General features: G+C 47.5%; 1 long non-coding RNA gene across 1 annotated transcript; it reads left to right on the top strand.

The window, feature by feature from the left end:
* Window positions 1-5,863: 5,863 nt before the first annotated feature.
* LOC113932310 lies at window positions 5,864-14,303 on the top strand. Its single transcript, XR_003523035.1, has 3 exons — window positions 5,864-6,036; window positions 7,514-7,637; window positions 14,247-14,303. It is a non-coding gene; the product is annotated as an uncharacterized LOC113932310 (long non-coding RNA).
* The last annotated feature ends 173 nt before the right edge of the window (window positions 14,304-14,476 follow it).

The following is a 14,476-nucleotide window of genomic DNA, read 5'->3' as shown; positions in this document are numbered from 1 at the left end:
GGGCTTGATCCCAGGATCCTGGGATCATGACCCGAGCTGAAGGCAGACGCTTAATGACTGAGCCACCCAGGCACCCCTAGATTTTAATTTTTTTTAAAAGATTTTATTTATGGGGCGCCTGGGCGGCTCAGTCATTAAGCGTCTGCCTTCAGCTCAGGTCATGATCCCGGGGTCCTGGGATTGAGACCCGCATCGGGCTCCCTGCTCAGCGGGGAGTCTGCTTCTCCCTCTGCCTCTGCCGCTCCCCCTGCTTATGCTCTCTCTCTGTCAAATAAATAAAATCTTTTTTATAAAAAGAAAGACTTTGTCAGAGAGAGAGCGCGAGCACAAGCAGGGAGAGTAGCAGGTGGGGTGGCTTCGCACAACAGAAATTTATTCTCTTAGCTCTTGCAACTCTGCAGGCTGGAAGTCCTCCATCAAGGTGTTGGCAGGTCCGTGCTCCCTCTGAAGGCTCTAGGGAAGAATCCTTCCCTACCTAGCTTCTGGTGGCTCCTGGCAGTCCTTGGCATTCTTTGGTTTGTAACTGCGTCAGCCCTGTCTTTGCCCCTGTCTTCACAGGTCCTCATTCCCTGCATGCGTCTGAGTCTCCTGTACTTATAAGGATACCAGTCATGGGACTTAGGGCCCATCTTAATCCAGTATGACCTCATCTTGACTAATTATGTCTGCAAAGGCCCTATTTTTAAATAGGGTCACATTCTGAAATTTGGGTGGACATGAAATTTCGGGGGACATTTTTCAACCCCCAAAACCTTGGTTTGGTGGGGGCCGTTGCCAAGGGACTGGGCGTTCTGGTTGAAGGAAGGCCCACCAGGCCTGGCTCATGGTTCCCCTCATGTAGGCAGAATATAGAAGACAAGACCCTGCAGAGCCCCAAGCTTTCTGGGGCCTAGCATTGCTAGTTCTTGATTCCTCTGTGTATTCTGTTCCCACAACCTGAGCACACATCCTTACATCACCAGCTCTAACAAGCAGTTAGTACACGCTCTTTGTTAAACGTGTCTAATCGAGGCAGGTAGGCAGGCAGGTAGGTAGGTAGGAAGGGAAAGGGTGTCTTTTTCCCATGTGCTCGTGCTAGGGAGCTTTTATTTGAGTGCTAACCACAGGAAGAGTGGGACTGAGGGCATGAACTCATATTCTCTTAGCAGGGTGCTCAGCAGCAACGACAGCCTGGTCTGGCTGAGACTCTGCTTTTTACTGAAGCCGTTATGGGGATGCTCCTTTACAGGACATCCTAGGCGCCTATCATGTTTCCAGTTTCCACAGTTTCAAAGTTATCTAGGAAACAAAAGTTGTCATTATTTGAAAGTATTCACTGGGAATTGGCTACTTATAAAATGAATTCTTATTCAGAAAGCCTTTCCAGGGACACCTGGGTGGCTCAGTTGGTTGAGCGACTGCCTTCGGCTCAGGTCATGGTCCTGGAGCCCTGGGATCGAGTCCCGAATCCGGCTCCCTGCTCAGCAGGGAGTCTGCTTCTCCCTCTGACCCTCCCCTCTCTCATGTGCGCTCTCACTCATTCTTTCTCTCTCAAATAAATAAAATCTTAAAAAAAAAAAAAGCCTTTCCATGGACTGTGTGCATAAATGCCAACCACCTGTGTCGGCCAGTCTCTCCCTGACATTTTTGTATCTACATTAGGGGTCAGCAAACTAAGGATGACAGGCCACATCCAGCCTGCCGCCTGTTTTTGTATGGCCTATGAGCTAACTCTTTTTTTTATACGTTTAATGGGTTGTGGGGCAAAAAAAGAAGAATATGCAGCAGAGACTGTGGATGACCCACAAAAAATATTTACTGTCTAGCTCTTGACAGAAAGTTTGCCGGCCTCCAGTCTAGGGTGATGTACCGCAAACAGAGGTACATGGATTACAAAGGTGAGACTGTGAAGCCGGCACGAGAGGCAGGGTTCTGTGAGGCGTGTGAAAGCGATCGTGGAAAACTGCTGCGGTCGGCTCTCGTCGACAGCGGAGACTCTTTTGAGCCCTAGAAAAGTGGCTATCTTGTAAAGTTAAACCAGAGAAAACCTGTAAGGATTGTGATAGGCTGAGTGCTTCAAGAGAAAATGATTTAAATTCCTACTGCTGCTGTAACAAATTACCACCAATTTAGTGGCTTTAAAAACACCACAAATGGGGGCGCCTGGGTGGCTCAGTTGTTAGGCGTCTGCTTTCGGCTCAGGTCATGATCCCGGGGTCCTGGGATCAAGCCCCGCATCCAGCTCCCTGCTCTCAGCGGGGAGCCTGCTTCTCCCTCTCCCACTGTCCCTGCTTGTGCTCACCTTTCTGTCAAATAATTAAAATCTTTAAAAACAAAACACCACAAATGCGTTATCTTACAGTTCTAGAGGTCAGAAGTCCAAAGTGGGTCTCACTGCGTGAGCAGGGCTCCATTCCTTGTGGAGGCTCTAGGGGAGAGTCTGTTTCTTTGCATGTTCCAGCTTGTAGAGATTGACCTCATTCCTTGGCTTCTGGTCGCTTCTATCTTCAAGGGTGGACATGAAATTTCCCCCCAGCCAGCGGTGGCCCGGTGAGTCTTTCTCACACTGCATCATTCTGAAACTAACTCTCCTGCCTCCCTCTGCACATTTAGAGGACCCTTGTGATTACACTGGGTGTGCATCTGAATAATCCAGTACGATATCCTTATTTTAAGGTCAGCAGACTAGCGACCTTAATTCCATCTGCAGCCTTACTTCCTTCTTGCCATGTAGTTCTGCATATTCATAGGTCCTGGGGAATGGGATGTGGACATCTCTGAGGGCACCATTATTTTGCCTACAACAAAACTCTTAAATGTTTCCACCCTCCCCTTTTTTATATTTATGTTCAATCTTTTATTTTCCTTATAATCAATCTTTTTTTTTAAAGATTTTATTTATTCATTTGAGATAGAGAGAGAGAGGCAGAGGGAGAGGGAGAAGCAGGCTCCCTGCAGAGCAGGGAGCCCGACGCGGGACTCGATCCCAGGACCCTGGGATCATGACCTGAGCTGAAGGCAGACGCTTAACCATCTGAGCCACCCAGGTGTCCCTCCTTATAATCAATCTTTATGACTAAATATGAAATAAGGATATTTCATGCCCTTGTTCAGTTTTTTCTTAATTGCTAGAAGTAAAATTCGTACTTGATTCATCTGTGTTTCTGAGAACAAGAACATAGCTATAATTCTCTTACTAAATTAAGGAATCTTTTTTCATATTTTTTTTTAGTTTGTATGAAAAGACCCAAAACAAACCTTTTTAAAAAATCTATCTACTTACCTTTTCCGAGTATCAGTTATTCTTGGATAATAAAGTATTCCTATACATCGTTCCATGTTCTCTGTTACTGTTTCATCAAACATGTTCCCCACCAGCCAGCGATACTGTTTCTCTCCCATTTAGTGCAGATCTTGGTTTTTTTAAAAAAGATTTTATTTATTTATTATTTATTTATTTATTGGAGAGCCGGGGGCAGGGAGAAGGAGAAGCAGGGAGCCTGTTGCAGGGCTCGATCCTAGGACCGCAAGATCATGACTGATGAGCCACCCAGGCGCCCCTGATCTTGATTTTTTTTAAAGCGGACTCAATACACGGTAACTGCATTTACCCTTATGATTTCAGATCCGAAGATCATGCTAGCACAGAACTTCATATTGGTGTTGAAAGAAAAGAAGTGTGTGGTGGCTCAGGGACAGTTTATGGTTAGCTTTGTGCTTAGCTTGCTGTTGGGGGGTGTGGGCTCCCAGCATAGAATTAATCATGAGCAAGTCTCGGATTTCTTAGAAGTAAATGGAGTGGTCGGGGGTGGGAGGGATGGGGTGGCTGGGTGATAGATATTGGGGAGGGTATGTGCTACGGTGAGCGCTGTGAATTGTGCAAGACTGTTGAATCACAGATCTGTACTTCTGAAACAAATAACGCAACATATTTTAAGAAAAAAGAAAAAGAAGAAGATAATAGAAGAGGAAGAAAAGGGGAGTATGTCAGAGGGGGAGACGAACCATGAGAGATGATGGACTCTGAAAAACAAACTGAGGGTTCTAGAGGGGAGGGGGGTAGGGGGATGGGTTAGCCTGGTGATGGGTATTGAGGAGGGCACGTTCTGCATGGAGCACTGGGTGTTATGAACAAACAATGAATCATGGAACACTGCACCAAAAACTAATGATGTAATATATGGTGATTAACATAACAATAAAAAATTAAAAAAAAAAAAAAAGAAGTAAATGGAATCTTCTTCTTCTTCTTTTTTTTTTTTTTTTTTAACTTCAACAAGGTTTAAGCAGCTGAGTGGTATTGTAGTCTTTTCAGGATGAATTGAACTCTTTGGGCGGACAGTTTGTGTCCATTTAGCCAAGCCGGTGAGAATTAAGGAAGGCCCATCCAGACCCGGCGGGCGGCGGCCACCGCAGATTCCCCGTCTCGTCCTCAGCTTCGGCCTCCGCTGTCTCACTTCCTGCTGCGGCGGTGTATGTTCCCGGGGAGAAGAGAATGCGGCGCCTCCGTGGAAACAGAGGTTGAGATTCTCCGCAGAGCTAGAGCCGTCGTCCCCAGGATCTTACCCCGGGATGTAGACACGGGCTGTGCCCTTCCAGCCTTGACAGTGGCTGGGGCTTCCCTTTTGGCTCTCGGCTCAGTCCTCTGTTTCTCGCCTCTGCCTCTGCGGAGAGCTGGACCTGAAGGCCTGCCGTTTCCCAGCGACAGCTTCCCTTGTCCTAAGCAGGAGCTTCGGCCTGTGAGAGCCGCACGGGCCGTCCCCTTCGTCGACAGAGCAGCGAAGAACCGGGCGCAGCTGGCGAGCGGTTGGCCGAGAAGCTTGCACTTCTTAGCATTCGTTCGATTCTCTTCCTGTCAGTGTGGGCAGATGATGACTGGCTGAAGAAGTTTTCTGGGAAGACTCTCGAAGAGAATAAAGAGGAAGAAGGGTCGGAGCCTCCCGGAGCGGAACCCCGGGAGGTGAGATCGAAGGCATGCGCTTCCCCGCGAGGGGCTGGCACTTTCCACCCAGGGCGCTTCTGAGGTGGGCGGCGCTGGATGAATTGAATGGAGAAGCTTGGCTTTCATGTCCGTGTGGGGCTCTAGGTGAGAAGTATCCTGTGCGTGCTTGGGTACCAGCTTGGGGTTGCTTGAACTAGGTGGGGGTCTGAGATGAGAAAGGACAGTGAGGATGCCCCCTCACCAGCATCCGCCATCCTCCTGACCTTTCCCGCGCCCCCACTGAAGACCTTGGCACCAGGCTCGCTGCCTTCCTATTCCTGGCCTGATTCCAGAGAGGCCCAGCCCCTCAGAGTGTACCCAGGTGCCAGGCGCTTCCTGCCTCAGCACTTTCTCCTGCTTCTCGATACCCCATCGTGACCATTGCTTCTGGGAATAAATAACTGAGCTCCCCCTCCTCTGTCCACCCTTGGAGCAGCGGTGTTTCTCTGAGTTCTTCCCTTAGCCCTCGGCTCCTCCCTGACGCTGTCCTTGCAGTTTCAGCCTCTGTGGCCTGTGTCTGAGCTTATCACAGCCACTCAGCCTTCTGCTGATCCCTGATGTTTAGGGCTAGCCTTGACCTCTCTCCTGAGTTCCATGTGTTTCTGCCTGCATGACTCCCAGTCACCATAAATCAACAAAGCATGTCCCAAGTGGATTTCCTCTCTCCCAGTCACCATAAATCAACATAGTAATGTCTTAAGTGGATTTCCTCTCTCCTTCCACTCTGGTCATCCTGAGTACCCCATCTGAGTGAATTTTGGTGTCTTCTGCAGTCCCCCAAACCGGGGACTTCCGTGTCCTCTCTGGCTCCTCATCACAATCCACACCTGCTGCGTTGCCGTGTCCTGCTAATGTTCTCCTTTGCATCTGCCTGCATCTCTCCTCTCTTGTTTGCTCCCGCCACGGTTGCTTGGCAGAGCCTCTGTCATCTCCCCTGCGGATAGCGACAGGAGCTCCCTAGCTGGTCTGCCTGCCCCGGGCCTGCGTGCTCCTGTCCTGAGCAGCCAGAGGGAGCTTTCTAAGGCAGAGCTGACCATATGGCTCTCAAGCTGTCTGAGGACTCCTCATCTGGAGAGGTGAGTCCGGGCTCCTTCAGGGGCACAGAGGGACTCTCCATGTTCAGACCCTGCTCACCTCTCCACATTGTATCCCCATTTGGCATTCTAGGACAGAGTTTGTGGGTACCTATAAATCTCTGTGTTTTCACATAAGCAGTTCCTTGGCCTAAAAGTTCCCTTCCCAACCGACTTTATCTCGCTCACTCCTACTCACCTTTCATCGCTGAGCTCAGTTGCTACCTTCTCCAGGAAATTTTTTTTTGCCTCCAGTGGAATAAGTGAAGGTCCCCTCTGGGCTTCCATGGCCCTGGGGCTCCTGGGGCACCCTCAGTCCGGGCTCTTACGGCATTATTTTGACAGTATTTATTTAACAGATGTTTAAACGTTGCTTACTTTATACCAGGCACTGTTCTAAGGGCTTTACAAATCCTGAATCCTAATGATAATCCTTTGAGGTAAGTACTAATACTGTCTCCAACTCGAGGTGACAAAATTGAGCACAGGGAGATCTAATAACTTGTCCAACAGCCCGCGGCTCCAGAGTAGGGAACCGCGATGGGAACCAAGGCCGCGCAGCGGCGGGATCGCTGTGCCTCCCGCACTCGCAGATAACGCTCCCCCGCTGGGTCGCCAGTTCCTCAAGGGCCTTATTTAACCACTCCAGAACTTGGCCTGCAAGCTCAGTACGTATCCGTTGCCCTATTAATCCACACCACAAATAGGTCAGAGACCATGGTTTTCTCTAGCAAACACATGATAGGGTTTGTACTGAATGTTGTATTTATCAGCTAGTCATCCTGGTGCACTCGGAGCACAAAGCAAGGCCCAACCTCCTCATTGTCTCCTGGGCACTCAGGCCCGAGCCCGAGCGTGGCCCGTTCTGCTTCCACTGCAGCCAGCTATGAATCTGTAGGGCCTGGCACAGAGGGAGAAGGTTGTGGGTCCCTGTCACGGGAGTCTGGTGGGTGGGCTTGAACTGGGATTGTTTTTTTTTGTTTGTTTTTTTAAAGATTTTACTTATTTGACAGAGTATAAGCAGCGGGAGCAGCAGAGGGAGCTGCAGAAGGGGAGGGAGAAGCAGGCTTCCTAATGAGCAGGGAGCCCCACTTAGGACTGGATCCCAGGACCCTGGGATCATGACCTGAGCCAAAGGCAGACGCTTAACTGACTGAGCCACCCAGGTGCCCCTGAACTGGGGTTTGTGGGTGCGGAGAGGCACACACTGTGGGCCAGGGAGCTGGGGTTCTGGGACCGCAGGCCAGGGTGCAGCGAGCTGGCATGTCTGAGGGTGAGTGGGACATGGTCCGAGCCTGCAGGGTCGGGGGGGTGCGGGTTAGGTAGCTGGTGATCGGGGTCCCGGCCCTGGGGGTCCGGCTGGTGGCACATTGCTGCAGCCCGCTCGCTGCACTTGGGTTCTTGGTGTGTATGCAGAATACCCGCTCTCCAATTTGCAGAGTCGGAGTGCTCCCCAACCTGACATTTCTTCTGTGCCCAGGGAGAGCCCACGGCAAAAAAGGCCCGGTCGAATCCTCAGGTGTACATGGACATCAAGATCGAGAACAAGCCAGCCGGCCGCATCCAGATGTTGCTGCGTTCCAACGTTGTTCCCATGACAGCAGGTGAGCCGGCTGCGGGCAGGGTGCCGGGGGCTGAGCGGGCTGGGGAGGAGGCTGCCTGGAATCTTGAGACTTTAACACCTTTATCTGAGCCCATCTGAGGCACTCGGGACCCCAGCATCTCGTCACATGAGCCTGAGCAGGCATTTTTGAAGTTCTGTAAAGGCTTAGTAAACCATTAGAAAGAGTAGGCTGTTGAAAGTTAGAAATTTTTTTTTTTTTGCTTTTTGTTTTGATATTTTTGCAAACTTACAGATAATGTGGAATAAGAATTCTGTAAGAATAGTACAGGGAACTCTTATATACCCTTTACCCACTCATTCATTTACTTTTTGCCCCCTATGCTTTTCCATTTAATTTATAAACACAGATATATTCCCCCCCCACTGTGCCAGTTGAGAGGAAGTTGAAGACATCATGCCTCTTGACCCCCAAATAGTTGAGTATATATTTCCTAAGAACAAGAATGTTCCCTTACGTGATCGCAGTGTGACCATCAAAATCAGGAAATCAAATATCCGTGCACTATTTACTAGTCTTCAGGCCGTGTTCAAACTTCATCACCTTCCCCAGTATCGTCCTTTCTAGTAACCATTGTCCTTCCCTGGCAAGGACTCATGCTGCATGGCAGGGTCGAGTCTCTTTAGTCTCCCTCTGTTCGGAACAGGGTCTCCGTTTCTCAGTGTCTTTCTTGATCTCGATGACTTTGAAGAGAACAGGCCCGTTTTTTAAGATGGTTTCTCAGTGTTTGGTACTTCCTGGTGTGATGTGTTCTGGCGGGAGCACCTCGTTCGCGCATCACGTAAGGATGTGCGTGATGATGTCACTTCTGGTATTTGTGATGTTAACTTTGGCCATTTGCTTAAGGAGACGGCTACCAGCTTTCTCCGCTGTGAAGTGACTATTTGCAGGGCTATAAATTAAAAGCTAACATTTTTTTCTCCTCACTGCCTCCAGCGCATCTCTTTGAGGTAACTGCTATTCACAGGTGTTGTGTGTTTCCTATTTTCTTAAACATTCTTTTTTAAAAGATTTTATTTATTTATTTGACAGAGAGAGATACAGCGAGAGAGGGAACACAAGCAGGGAGAGTGGGAGAGGGAGAAGCAGGCTTCCCGCGGAGCAGGGAGCCCAATGCGGGGCTCAATCCCAGGACCCTGGGATCATGACCTGAGCCGGAGGCAGACGCTTAACGACTGAGCCACCCAGGCGCCCCTTTCTTAAACATTCTTAATGATCGCTTTTACCCATAATCCTTTTTCTATTTTAAATTTAGCCTTTTAAAAAATGTTTATCGAAGTCATCATTGCACATAGTTTAAAGACAGTTGTGAAATTTGTTATAACATGATGTTCTTCTGCTCCCCGCTCCGTATCATAATTTTTCTGCCTGCCAAAGGCAACATTCGTTTCTTTCAGATGCTTATTTTGGCTGCTATTGCTCAATCTCTGAAAAACATACGTTACCGCTACTTGATTTTTTCTTTTCTTCCCAGTTTTCTGCTGCTTTAGGTCAGAATTTTTGGGAAACAGCCTCTTGAAGGATTGCATGCAGAAGGTTTATCCGGGAGTGATCTCAGGGACGACCCTTGCAGGGGAATGAGGGGGGCAGATCGGGCAGAGAGTGAAATGGAGCCACCGTGCAGTCACACCGAGGCCTCAGCTGGTCCCAGGCGGGCACCGGAGCTCCAATAGCCCTTCTGACTTGTTCTGAATTGAGGCCTGGGGGCCGGGCCTCTGAACCCCCTCCCTAGTCATGAATTCTGGCCGATTCCCAGGAGGGGTGAGTGGCATCTCCTGAGATGGAACTTCTCCCAGGGCTGGTAGTGTCTCATGCCTCTGGGAGGTGAGAGAGTGAGGGTGTTGGTCGTGAAGGAGATCTGAGTGGCTTCCCCAGGCATCACTGCAGTCCGCCTCGCCCACCACTCAGATTCTCCTTGGCTGCCGTGTCTCAGTCTCCTGTTTGCTCCCCCCGACCTGTGAGGTGTTGCAGGGACCCAGAGCTTGACCCTGGCTTTGCCTCTCTTCCCTTGCTCTTCCCTTCATGGTTTCTGAACCTCAGCCCAGTGCCTGCCTCTTAGACCTGATTCTTTACTAGGCGGGAAATGAAAGTCCCAGCTCATAGAGTTTTCCAACACATAGTTTTTAAAAAATAGTGTTATGTCATAATTGTAATATGAAAGTATTACTTCATATACACATGAAATAAATACTGTATTTCAGTATTTAAATGCTTGGACACAGCTAAACACGTGAAATATTTAAACGTGCACTTCTGCCTAGAACCACAGTGAGCAGTGTGGACTGATAACTGGGTATTTTGTTGGCAGGATCACAGTAACATGATTTTCTGAAACAGTGAAAATCTCTTGGTAAAATTCTGAACAAAAAGAAAAAATTAAATGTTTCCTTAGTTTATGTGGTAGGTTTATTTCTGGAAAAATTCAATGCAAAAAAAAATTTTTTTTTTTTTTTTTTTTTTTAAGATTTACTTATTTATTGGGCACCTGGGTGGTTCAGTCAGTTAAGCGTCTGCCTTCGGCTTGGGTCGTGGTCCCAGGGTCCCGGAATCGAGTCCTGCGTCGGGCTCCCTGCTCGGCGGGGAGTCTGCTTCTTCCTCTCCCCCTCCCTCCATTTCCCCCTGCTCGTGCTTGCTTTCTTGCTCTCTCGAATGGATAAATAAAATCTTAAAAAAAATTTATTTTAGAGAAAGCGGGAGTGTGGGGGGAGGGTGGGGCATACAGAGAGGGAGAGAGAGAATCTTAAGCAGGCTGCCCACTGAGTGCGGAGCCCAATGCAGAGCTCGATCCCAGGACTCTGAGAGCATGACCTGAGCCAAAACCAAGAGTTAGCCGCTTAACCAGCTGAGCCACCCAGGAGCCCCTAAAAGTCTTTGGATTTATATGTAAAATGGAGTTAGGTTCTCAGCTCAGATCATTATGAACAGATTTTTCTCTGCTACATGAATGTTTCTCAGGGCATTTTCAAGTCAGAGGATTAAGAAGAATTCTTCCTTAGGGCGCCTGGGTGGCTCAGTCAGTTAAGTGTCCAACTCTTGATCTCCGCTCAGGTCCTGATCTCAGGGTCATAAGTTCAGGCCCCATGTTGGGCTCCACACTGGGCAAGGAGTCTACTTAAAAAAAAAGAAAAAAAAAAAAGGAAGAAGAAGAAGAATTATTCTTCCTTATGTGGGACATTGCAGGACATCTAGATTCCTTGCTCCCTTCCTGCTAATGCCATAGCACCCCCAGGATTACTGACAACCGAAAACAGACCTTGAAGTTTCCAAGTAGCCTCGAGGGGGCAGTCTTCCCCTATTTAGAACCAGCACCCTAGCCAGTCCCTTCCCGTCCCAGGGCTTCCAGTCACATCTGTGGGTGAATCCTGCCCACGGGTCAGCCTCCATGCCGGTCTTTCCCTGTCGCCTTCCCTTGGACATCCCACGGGCGTCTCAGAGCGCACAGGCTCTCTTGCTCTTTCCCCCCCAGACCCTTCCTCCCCTCTTCTTGTCTCTCATTGCTGCCACCACCCACCTAGCTGCCTGCTCAGCTTAAGCTCGTCCTCGACCCCTCTCCTCCGTCACACACGTCAGACCCATGGGTCTTCGAGTCGCTTTTTGGTCCACTCGTTCTTCACCCTTCCTCCACTAGCACCAAGTCCTCACACTTGTCTCCCGGTTTCCACTCCTGCCTCTTCCCTTCTCTGGCTAATCTGCAAGGTAGTCAGAGAGCCATCCTTTCCAAACCCAAACCCATTCATGCCCTTCCCCTGCTAAGAGCCCTCCCGGGGCTGCACCGTGTGTGTGGGATCCAGCAGGACCCCCTGGCCTGAGGCCCGGCACCCCCCCAAGCTCCCCGAACATGCTGCTCTGCCTTTGGCCCCCATGGCAGTCTTGCTGTTCATGTCACAGCTCACGCCCCCTCAGGGCCTCGGTCATGCCACCTTCTCTCCTGGAACATTCTTCCTTCAGCATCTACAGGGTTCACCCCTCACTTCCTTCAGGTGCCACACACCTTGTGCAAGAGGCCTGCCCTGACCTCTCTAGAATGGGCATTCCCGTCATCTCTTCTTTTTAGTCAGCTTCGTTTTTCCTCATATATTTAATATTAGCCTCAGGAGGGCAGGACGCAGTCTTTCTTGGTCACTACTGTATTCTAAACAGTGTAAATAAATATTTGAATATTTAAAGCTGAGGTTCACAGGGCTGATTTTTTACGTGTCAGGCACCCTGATCACCTCCAACACTGAGAGTGGAATGAGACATGGTCTCCATCCAAAGGGAGCACGCAGTGTCGAGGCCCAGCCATGGAAAGTGGGCTTTCTCGTTAGCACGGACGGGCTCACAGCTCCTTGTCCTACACTCTGCTCAGCCCCCGCCAGACACGGGCTTTTTAAACTCAGATATTACCTCCTCCAAAAGCCTTCCACGGTATGTTACGTGTGTGTGTGTGTGTGTGTGTGTGTGTGTGTGTGTGTGTGAGAGAGAGAGAGAGAGAGAGAGAGAGAGGGATGGAGACACACACTTAGGTGACTGTGTCTTCTGCTTCCATTTGCTGAACAAATGTCTATGCCACTAGGCTCTGCTGTTCTGTAGCATGATTTTCTTTTTTTCTTTTTTTTATTTTTTAAACAGCTTTATTGGAATGCAATTCACATACCATTCTGTTCACCCATTTAAAGTATACATCTCGGTGGTTTTTACCATACTCGTAGTTACGCAGTCATTACCACAAATAATTTTAGAACATTTTTCTCCAAAAGGAAGCCTCGCACCCTTTAGCATCCCCCTTCTTGTCCCCCAGCCCTAGGCAAACACTGATCTACTTTCTGTCTTCCTGGTTTTGCCTATTCTAGACATGTCATATAAATAGAATTACACAATATGTGGCCTTTTGTGGCTGGCTTCCACTTAGCATAATGTTTTCAAAAAAGTTCATCTATGATATAGCAAGTATCAGTACTTAATTCTTTTTTATCGCCAATGAATAATCAGTGTGTGGATATACCACAATTTGTTTATCCATTCATAAGTTGATGGACATTTGTGTTTTGGGTATTATGAATAATGCTGCTCTGAACATTCATGTATAAGTTTTTGTGTGGACATATATTTTCATTTCTCCTGGGTAGATATGCTGGGGCATATTATAACCATTTTTTAATTTTGAGGAACTGCAGACTATTTTCCAAAGTGCCTCTGCCATTTTGTATTCCCATCAGCAGCCTGTGAGGGTTCCAATTTCTCTGTATATCCCCACCATCCCTGGTTACTATCTCTTTTATGTTCTCTTTATATTATCCTAGTGGTATGAAGTGCTATCTCATTGTGGTTTTGTTTTTGTTTGCTTTGTTCTATTTTTTGAGAGAGTACGAGCAGGGAGGGGCAGAGGGAGAGCGAGAACCCCAGGCAGGCTCTGCACTGTACTGATGCAGTGCTCGATCCCACGACCCCCTTTTTGCCAGATTGTGGCAAAAATCAAGAGTTGGATACCCAACCTACGGAGCCACCCAGGTGCTCCCCTCATTGTCGTTTTGATTTGCATTTCCCTGATGGCTAATGATATTGAGTATGTTTTCATGCATTTATTGACCATTCGTATATCTTCTTTGGGAAAATGTCCATTCAGATCCTTTGCCCATTTTTTAATTGGGTTATTTTTTTATTAGTGAATTGCAAGAGTTCTTTCAATATTCTAGGTATAGATCTCTTAACAGATACATGATTTGCAAGTGTTTTCTGTCATTCTGTGGGTTGTCTTTTTACTTTCTTTAGGGTATACTTTGAAGCACAAAAGGTTTTAATTCTGTTGAAGTCTAATTTATCTATTTTTTCTTCCATCAGTATATTTTTGACATCATAACTAAGAAGGTTTTGCCTAACCTGAGATTATGAAGATTTACTCCTATATTTTCTTTTAAGAGTTTTATGGCTTAGCTCTTACATTTAGGGTTTTGATCAATTTTGAATTAATTTTTGTGTGTAGTGTGAGAAAAACAGGTCTAATTTTCTTTTGCACGTGGATGTCCAGTTGTCCCAGCATCATTTGTTGAAAAGGCTGTTCTTTTCCTGTTTAAATGTTTTGGCATCCCTGTTGAAACTCAATTGACTATAGATGTAAGGGTTTTATTTCTGGCCTTTTATTCTGTTTCATCGATCTATAGATCTGTCCTATGCCAGTCCCACTCTGTCATGTATTCTGGAGCTCTGTAGTACATTTTGAATTTGACAGGTGTGAGTCCTCCACAGTTTTGTTCTTTTTTCCAGGTTGTTTTGGCTGTTCTAGGTCTCTAGCTTTTCCATATGAATTTTGGGAATAACTTGTCAATTTCTGCAAAAAAGTCCAGCTGGGATTTTGATAGAGGTTGTGCTGAATCTGTAGATCAGTTTGGGAAGGGTTGCCATCTTAACATGGATTTCCAATCCATGAACATGGGTGTCTTTCCATTTGTTTAGATCTTCTTTAATTTCTTTATTAAAGAAATAAAGTAATATTTTATAGTTACCAGAATATAAGCTTATACTTCTGTTGAATTTATTTCTAAGTATTTTATTCTTTTGATGTTACTGTAAATGTAATTGGGTTGTTTTTTTTTTTTTTTTAATATTTGACAGAGAGCAAGATAGAGACCACAAGCAAGGGGAGCAGCAGAGGGAGAGGGAGAAGCAGGCTCCCCACTGAATAGGAAGCCTGACATGTGGGGCTCGATCCCAGGTCCCTGGGATCATGACCTGAGCCAAAGGCAGACACTTAACTGACTGAGCCACCCAGGCACCCTTGGAATTGTTTTCTCGATTTCATTTTCAGATTGTTCATTGCTAGAGTATAGAAATAAATTGATTTT

The sequence above is a fragment of the Zalophus californianus genome, chromosome 4, assembly GCF_009762305.2.
Source record: "Zalophus californianus isolate mZalCal1 chromosome 4, mZalCal1.pri.v2, whole genome shotgun sequence".
Taxonomy (NCBI): domain Eukaryota; kingdom Metazoa; phylum Chordata; class Mammalia; order Carnivora; family Otariidae; genus Zalophus; species Zalophus californianus.
This window is presented reverse-complemented; position numbering and strand designations above follow the sequence as displayed.